At 39.8% G+C, this 8,928-nt stretch overlaps 1 long non-coding RNA gene across 1 annotated transcript; it reads left to right on the top strand.

The window, feature by feature from the left end:
- On the top strand, positions 1–894 carry LOC129882575 (uncharacterized). The gene is made up of 3 exons (XR_008765804.1): positions 1–201; positions 311–383; positions 847–894. It is a non-coding gene; the product is annotated as an uncharacterized LOC129882575 (long non-coding RNA).
- Positions 895–8,928: the final 8,034 nt, after the last annotated feature.

Here is an 8,928-nt window from a genome sequence, read left to right as displayed (position 1 = left end):
TTTAAATAATGAAAAACCAGAAAAATCTGGTGCAATAGTGCAGATTTTGCACCAGATTTTCAGATTTTTCTCCTCAACTTTGAACCCTCATTTCTTGAGTTCTAGAGCTCCAAATTGGGTGATTCAAAAGGCAAAATTGTGAGGTTTTTCGTGGAGAACGCATTGGAGAGATTGAAAACTGATTTGGAGCATTCGATTCAGGTAAAAATCGTGATTTTATTTGCAGCAGTATCCATTTTCGGAATGGATTTTTGAAGAACTTTGACAAGTTATTTCTTGACCAATATAAATCCGATTTGGGTGATTCCAGAGGCTATCTTGCGTGGAAATTTAAGGAGAACATCTTGGAAGTTTCAGAATCTGTTTTTGGCATGTCGTTCGAGGTAATAAATTGATTTTTAGCTGCAGATTTAGTGATTTTCGGAATGAAATTTTATTGAATTTTGAAAGAGTGTATCTTGGTCAATATAACTCCGTTTTGAGTGATTCTTGAGGCTAGATTGTGGGGTTTTTCGCAAGGAACGTCATGGTATAATTTGTTTTGATTGACAGTATTTCGTTTTTGAGAAATCGACGTGTAAGGAGGCTGCCTTATATCGTTTTCTTAGTTTAAAAATGTGGGAATTGATTTTTGATCGTCTTACGTAATTTTCCACCCCGAATTATGTTATAAATCTGATTTGTGTGCTTGGGGTGACGTGTAGAACCTGTTTTGGGGGTCAAATCTGGAATTTCGTATGTGGGCCCCACAATTCCCGTTTTCGACCCCAAAATTGGTCCATTTCCAAAAATTATGAAATTAGTGTCTAAACGACCGTATCGACGTTGTGGTTCTATTTTTGACAGCTTGGCAGCGTTCCGAGGCCGTTTGAAAGGGAAAAGCTCCAGCACAGTGATTTGAAGCTCACGTGTTTAGCCTACAGGTAGGCTACGGTTTACCTTTCTTTAGATTGAGTTGGAATGTGTGAAAGCATGTTGAAATAGTTGGGATTTTGGTTGGGTAGTTTAATTGTATATCTCAGGTGTTAGAAATCATGTTTTAGGCTTGTTATCGGGTTTTTCGGGTATTTAGAAGCAGATGTATCTTGTCGTTATTTGTTAGTATTATAAGGAGAGTTGAATGAGCATGCTGTTGATACTGTGGAGTATGTTGGCCTTAGTATAGGTGTTAGAAATCATGATTTAGGCTTGTTATCAGGTTTTTCAGGTATTTAGAAGCATGTGTATCTTATCGTTATTTGTTAGTATTATAAGGAGAGTTGAATGAGCATGTTGTTGATACTGTGGAGTATGTTGGCCTTAGTATAGGATGTAAACTTTCTTTATATGCCCGGCGTCGCTCCGGTGGACTTAGATCCCTGTAGAATGGTGTAGCGGGCTAGTGCCTAGTAGTTGGCCTTAGTTAGGCGATACCCTTGCTCTTAATAACACTCCCACCCATAACTCGGTATAGTCATAACTTTTGAGATGCGTTGGCAATACTAGAATTCGTGATCGTTTGGCTTCGGCTCCGGTTCAAGTTTTGGCGGCTTATCAGTTAACACATTGGGGAGGAAATTCTCGGTACTGTTGTTGATTAGTTGGAAAGGATATATTCGAAACCATTGGATAAATTATCTATGTGCATCTGGGTACCCAGTCCCGGCCTCCGTTCTGAATTATCGGGGAGCATCCGGGTACTCAGTCCCGGCCTCTGCCGACTTGCTAGTATGACGAGCATCCGGGTATCCAGTCCTGGCCTCGATCATACCGATGTATTACAGCGAGCATCCGGGTACACAGTCCCGGCCTCGACCGCACCGATGTATTACGGCGAGCATCCGGGTATCCAGTCCCGCACTTATGTATTATGGCAAGCATCGGGGTATCCAGTCCCGGCCTTGGCCACTTTGAATATTCGGGCGAGCATCTGGGTCCCAGTCCTGGCCTCGACCCCTAAGTCACCCCTAGATCGATTGACTCTTGGAGATTCTGGGTTTTGGAAATGATACAGTACTTCGGTTCCTGACATCGCATATTATTGGTTCCTAGCCTTGGTAGTTGTAGCTATTCTGTGTACTCGGCGAACTTATGGGGGTTCGTTCGGGTTTTTATTTAACTTGTGTACGAGTGTCCCGGCTGGGCTTATGGGGTTCCAGTTGGGTATAGTTAGCTGTAGCTCTCGTAGATAGTACTCTTTTCACTTTAGATGCTTATGTTGATTCCTATTTAGGCTTATTCCTCTTTTTCATATTGTTTTCACCTTTTCTGCTCAGTCGGCCTATGATGCCTACTGGGTACCTGTTGTTTTGGTACTCATACTACACTCTGCATCTACTTTCGTGATGCAGGACCGAGTACCAGCTACTGTCACGAATAGATCGAGCTTGTTGCAGTCAGATTCGGAGACTAGGGTGATAACTTGGCGTTTTTGGATCACTTCTGTCTCCTTCAGAATGGATGGCCCGTCTTTTGCCTTTTGAGACTAGCCAGTTGTTGTATATATATGTCTGGTCCACTTTTGGGACTTGTACTCGTCTTTTATTTTATAGCAGCTCTGTACTTGTGATTTCCAGGTTCTGGGAGGGATCTTTAGTTATTTAAAACATGTTTTGGTTTACTTCCGCTTATTCATTCTGTTTACTTTTATAATTCAATGCTCTTATATAGTTTTAGCCTTCAAACACATTACTTGAAGTTCCGGGTTGACGGGTTGGCTTACCTACTAGAGGGTTATAGTAGGTGCCATCATGACTTACAAAATTGGGTCGTGACAGTTCAGAACTAAAACAATAGCATCGCCTGAGCCAGCCATTAGGGCTGTAGCTAGAGGTGGTTAGTAACGAGAGATCATGGTAGAGGTCGCAGGAGAAATCCCACCAAGGGCAGAGATTAGGCAGCTAGGAAACGTCTTCTGACTTCTTCATAGAGAAGTATATCCCCCGGACCTAGAGGGACAAGAGGAGAGATGAGTTCCAAAATATAGAGCAAGGAAAGATATTCGTTGTAGCCTGTGAGATCAGGTTTCGTGCCTTATCCAAATATGCAACTTTTCTTCAGTCCAAAAGAGCGAATTTTGCCACTTTGTGATAGGATTGTGGTCAGAATTTCTATTGTAGTTTCATAGATTGAGTGTATATCAAAAAGGGTCAGGATATGACTACTATAATGATATCGATGCTTACTTGGTTAGATTATGGATTGTGTTACTTGTGCTAGCGACCTGACCTATGAAAGAATGTATATCGCTTGGGATAGAGATAAAATGGGTCGAATTTGATAATGTTTTGTAGTTATTCAATGAGTAAGAAGGTGCGGATCATTTGAGGTACGGTCTTCTCGATAGGTATAATGTGTTCTAGGGGTATATCTTAGATACGATTAATGCGTTTAGGTATTTGAGTATATTTTAAACATTCTAAATAAGGATCTATGACTTTATTGTAAGCTCTAAGAGAGTGGATCGATATAGGAACGACAAGATTATGGTTACAGGAAGACCCAACAAGTAAACTTGGGTAAAGGCAATCGAAGATTTTAGTAAGAACATGCATATAAAATTGGGTTAGACCTTTGGAAGTGGTTGATTTTATGATAGAGGTGAAGGGGGTGAAGCCAGATAGCTTCGCTATAGAGCCCATTGTTATGCTTTCCCTGGTATGTCAGAGGTAGAGACATTCGATGCTGTTATCACAGGTACTCTTCTGGTCTGCGATAGCTTGGCCTTCATATTATTTGATCCTGGATCCACATTTTCTTATGTATCTTCCACGTTTGTCGATGGACTCGATTTACATTGTGACTTACTTGACATGCCTATTCGTGTTTCTACTCCTGTTGGTGAGTCTGTGCTAGTTGAGAAAGTGTATAGGTCTTGCCTTGTGACTTTTGTGGGGAGCAGAACTTATGTAGATTTAATTATTTTAGAGATGATTGACTTTAATATAATCTTGGGTATGACTTGGCTCTCTCCAAATTTTGCTATATTAGATTGCAATGCTAAGACTGTGACATTAGCCAAGCCTGGGATGGATCAGTTGGTGTGGAAGGGTGACTATCTTCCCGCTCCAGTTTGGATTATCTCTTTTCTTCGTGCTAAGAGGTTGGTGAGTAAGGGTTGTTTAGCCTTCCTGGCACATCTCAGGGATGACAGTTCTTGAGTGCCATCGATTGAGTCTATTTCGATAGTGCGCGAGTTTATGGATGTTTTCCCCACAGACTTACCTGGTATGCCACCTGATAGGGATATAGATTTTTATATCGACCTGGAGCCCGGCACTCGCCCTATTTCCATTCCACCTTATAGAATGGCCCCGGCTGAGTTGAGGGAGTTGAAGGCCCAACTTCAGGAGTTGTTGGGTAAAGAATTTATTAGACCGAGTGCCTCTCCTTGGGGTGCTCCAATTTTATTTGTGAAGAAGAAGGATGGTAGCCTTCGTATATGCATAGACTACAAGCAGCTGAACAAAGTGACTATTAAAAATAGGTATCCTCTTCCTCGCATTGATGACTTATTCGATCAGTTGGAGGGTGCTTATGTTTTCTCAAAAATTGATTTGAGGTCTGGTTACCATCAGCTGGAAATACGGGCAGCAGATGTACCGAAGACTGCTTTTAGAACCAGGTATGGACACTATGAATTCTTGGTAATGTCTTTTGGGCTTACAAATGCGCCTGCTACTTTCATGAGTCTGATGAATGGAATCTTTAAGCCATATTTGGACCTCTTTGTTATTATCTTTATTGATGATATATTGATCTACTCAAAGAGCAGAGAAGAACATGAAGAGCATCTGAGGATTGTTCTGGGATTATTAAGGGAGAAAAGGCTATATGCCAAATTCTCTAAGTGTGAGTTCTGGCTTGATTCAGTATCCTTCTTAGGGCACGTTGTTTCTAAGGATGGAGTGATGGTGGATCCCCAGAAGATTGAAGTAGTGAAGAGTTGGGCAAAGCCCACTAATGTCTTAGAGGTAAGGAGCTTTGTTGGTTTGGCTAGCTACTATTGCCGGTTCGTTAAAGGATTTGCTTCCATTGCTTCCCAGCTGACTAATCTGACCAAGCAGAAAGTTCCATTTGTGTGGTCATATGAGTGTGAAGAGAGTTTTTTGAAACTCAAGACTTTATTGACTACTGCACTGATTCTTGCCCCGCTAATAGAAGGTAAGAATTTCATTGTTTATTAGGATGTATCATATTCTGGCTTAGGTGCAGTGCTAATGCAGAAAAAGAAGGTAATTGCCTATGCTTCAAGGCAATTGAAGGTGCATGAACGTAATTACCCCACTCGTGATTTGGAGTTAGCTGCGATTGTATTTGCATTGAAGCAGTGGAGACATTATCTATATGGGGTGAAGTGTGAAGTGTATACAGATCATCGCAGCTTGCAACATGTGTTCACTCAGAGAGACTTGAATTTGAGGCAGAGGAGGTGGATGGAATTGTTAAAGGACTATGATATCACTATTCTTTATCACCCGGGAAAAGCTAATGTAGTGGCTGATGCCTTAAGCAGAAAAGCAAGGAGCATAGGAAGTTTAGCTCATTTGCAGGTTTCTAGACGTACGTTGGCTAGAGAGGTTCAAACTCTGGCTAATAACTTTATGAGGTTGGAAGTAACTGACAAAGGAAGGTTTTTGGCCTATGTGGAGGCAAGATCTTCCTTCCTTGACAAGATTAAAGAAAAGCAGTTTGATGATGAGAAGCTGAGCAGGATTCGTGATATGGTCTTGCAGGGAGAGGCCAAAGAGGCTGTGATCGATGAAGAAGGCGTCTTGAGGATTAAGGGGTGGGTATATGTGCCCCGTATTGATAATTTGATTCAGACTATTCTTGCAGAGGCTCACAGTTCGAGGTACTCTATACGTCCTGGTGCAACCAAGATGTATCGCGATCTGAGACAACATTATTAGTGGAGCAAAATGAAGCGTGACATTGTGGATTTTGTTGCCCATTGTCCAAATTGTCAGCAGGTAAAATATGAGCACCAAAGGCCTGGAGGGACACTTCAAAGAATGCCCATTCCTGAATGGAAGTGGGAAAGGATTGCAATGGATTTTGTGGTCAGCCTTCCAAAGACCTTGGGTAAGTTTGATTCGATATGGGTAATTGTTGATAGGTTAACTAAGTCTGCTCATTTCATTCCAGTCAAGGTGACTTATGATGCTGGAAAGTTAGCCAAACTCTATATCCACACGATTGTTCGACTACATGGAGTTCCGATTTCTATCATATCAGATAGAGGTACATAATTTACTTCTAACTTTTGGAGGACCTTGCATGCTGAGTTAGGTACTAGTTTGGATCTAAGTACTGCATTTCACCCTCAGACTGATGGGCAGTCTGAGAAGAAAATTTAAGTGCTAGAGGATATGCTTCGTGCATGCGTGATAGATTTTGGTGGTCATTGGGATCAATTTCTACCCCTGGCAGAGTTTTCGTATAATAATAGCTATCACTCGAGTATTGATATGGCTCCATTTGAGGCATTGTATGGGAGGAGATGTAGGTCTCCTATTGGTTGGTTCGATGCGTTTGAAGTGAGACCTTGGGGAATTGATCTTTTGAGGGAATCACTAGAGAAGGTGAAATTTATTCAGTAGAAGCTTCTAGCAGCTCAGAGTAGGCAGAAGGAATATGCAAACAGAAAGGTCAGGGGACATGGACATTATGGAGGGAGAGCAAGTATTGTTGAAGGTTTCACCTATGAAGGGTGTGCTGAGATTTGGTAAGCGAGGTAAGCTCAGCCCGAGGTATATTGGGCTATTTGAAGTCCTTAAGCGTGTTGGAGAGGTGGCCTATGAATTGGCTTTGCCTTCAGGTTTATCTGGAGTGCACCCAGTGTTTCATGTGTCTATGCTAAAGAAATATCATGGTGATGGAAACTATATTATTCGTTGGGATTTGGTCTTGCTTGATGAGAATTTATCTTATGAGGAGGAGCCTGTAGCTATTCTTGATAGGAAGGTCCGCAAGTTGAGGTCAAGGGAGATTGCATCTGTGAAGGTCCAGTGGAGGAATCGTCCTGTTGAGGAGTCCACTTGGGAGATTGAGGCTGATATGCGTGGGAGATATCCGCATTTGTTCGTCGAGTCAGGTACCCATTTCTATCCTTGCTCTTCTTTTGACCGTTCGAGGACGAACGGTGGGTAAATTGGTATCTATTGTAACGACCCATTAGGTCGTTTTGAGAACTAAAACTTTTTATTTCATAAAGGACTCACCCCGTAAATTTTTAATGGGTACTTTGGACTAATTGATAACTAAGGTTATTTAATTGAGGGGTAACTTTAGATATTTAATTTAATTGGTGGGTTAAATTTATAATTTAATTAATACACTGTACCACTTATTCCATATTTATTAAAATAAGTTAGTAGGGTTATAACTTTTAAATACCTAATTAATAAGAAAGGAAAAGAAAAAGAAAAAGAACCTTACCTGCGGCGGAAGAGGGCAAACGGAGAGGAGCACCATGTAAGAATACCTTTATTCTTTCATTAAGTACTTAGCATTAAATGATAGTAGGTATATGTGGTTTAAAGAGTTGTAATATATTATAATATATAGATTAGATAGGAAGAATTGACTTGGAAGGTGATAGTGTGTGCAGGTGGTGATTTTAGGATATATATATAAGCATAAACAATTATTATACGTTGGTGTGTAAATAATTGGTTTTCAAATTGGTTGAAAATTGTGTCTTTTCAACCTATGGGAGGAGACTAACTTTTAGTATTCATTATTGGTAGTGATGTCAATGAGTGGCATTTGATTTGGTAGTAATTGGAAATTATATACGTAATAGATTTACAATAGGTTCATGTTTGTATATTATTTTCGTAGTTGCAGTTTCTAGATATGTTTTGAGTTTCGGTTATGGGAATCTCTTGTGCTTATTATATTATATTTTAAGTTTTGAGATATGTAATTAAATATTAGGAGTAGTGCTTATATGAAATCCATCAAATTTATATTATTTAGAGGAATTACCTCTTAACCCTAGGCTTGAGTTTTAGGGAATTGATAATAAATTTGAGTGAGTTGTTGGGTTTAGGTTAAACATATATATATATATATATATATATATATATATATATATATATATAGTATGGATATCCACGAACTCGTCTACTTATGAATATTGTATATTTGATAGATTGGAAAAGTCCTGAGGCATTGAAGAAAGGAAAAGTGTTGGTCAATTAGCTTGCTTGATTTTGGTTCTTCGATTGAGGTAGGTTATGGTTTTATTCTATATCATAGATAGACTCTTAACAGTGATTGATATTCATTGAGTAATATGTGTGAAGTTTACTACGCATTTAATTGTTGTGGTTTGGATGGTTGATATGTTGTTGTGATTGGTCTAAAATCCCGAGGCCATGAAATCCATAATCTTGAACTTGTCCTATCAAAAATGGTGCCTTGAATAAAGAAGGCTTGATGAAATATTGTTAATGAAGTGGAATGTAATCATAAGGAATGATAAATTAATTATATTTGGATCGGGTGTCACGTTCCGACACGGTATATTTGGATCGGGTGTCACGTTCCGGCATGGTAATATTAAACAAAAATAAATTAAAATTACTTAATACTACCCAATCTCCAAAAACTCATATTTCAAAAGAGTGTGATGTGGAGGCTTGAGTCCTTATGTGTGATCTTGATATTGTTGACTGGTTATGTAATTGTTCATTGGTTGCCACCTGTTAAGTGTTGTTGTTGATTTTCCACTATTATTTTATGTATATTAATTTCTATTTTGAGTCGGCCGATGATACCTACTCAGTACATGTTGTCCTGTACTGACCCCTACTTGTATCTTTTCTTGTTTTATTTTTTGGAGTGCAGCGAGTGTTCCACAGACTTCGACTCGACCTCAGCTCTAGTCCATCTCAAGTTCATCGGATTTAAGGGTGAGCTATCCTTCTAGCTCGTGATGGA

The sequence above is a fragment of the Solanum dulcamara genome, chromosome 3 (genome assembly GCF_947179165.1).
Source record: "Solanum dulcamara chromosome 3, daSolDulc1.2, whole genome shotgun sequence".
NCBI classification, from domain to species: Eukaryota; Viridiplantae; Streptophyta; class Magnoliopsida; order Solanales; family Solanaceae; genus Solanum; species Solanum dulcamara.
This window is presented reverse-complemented; position numbering and strand designations above follow the sequence as displayed.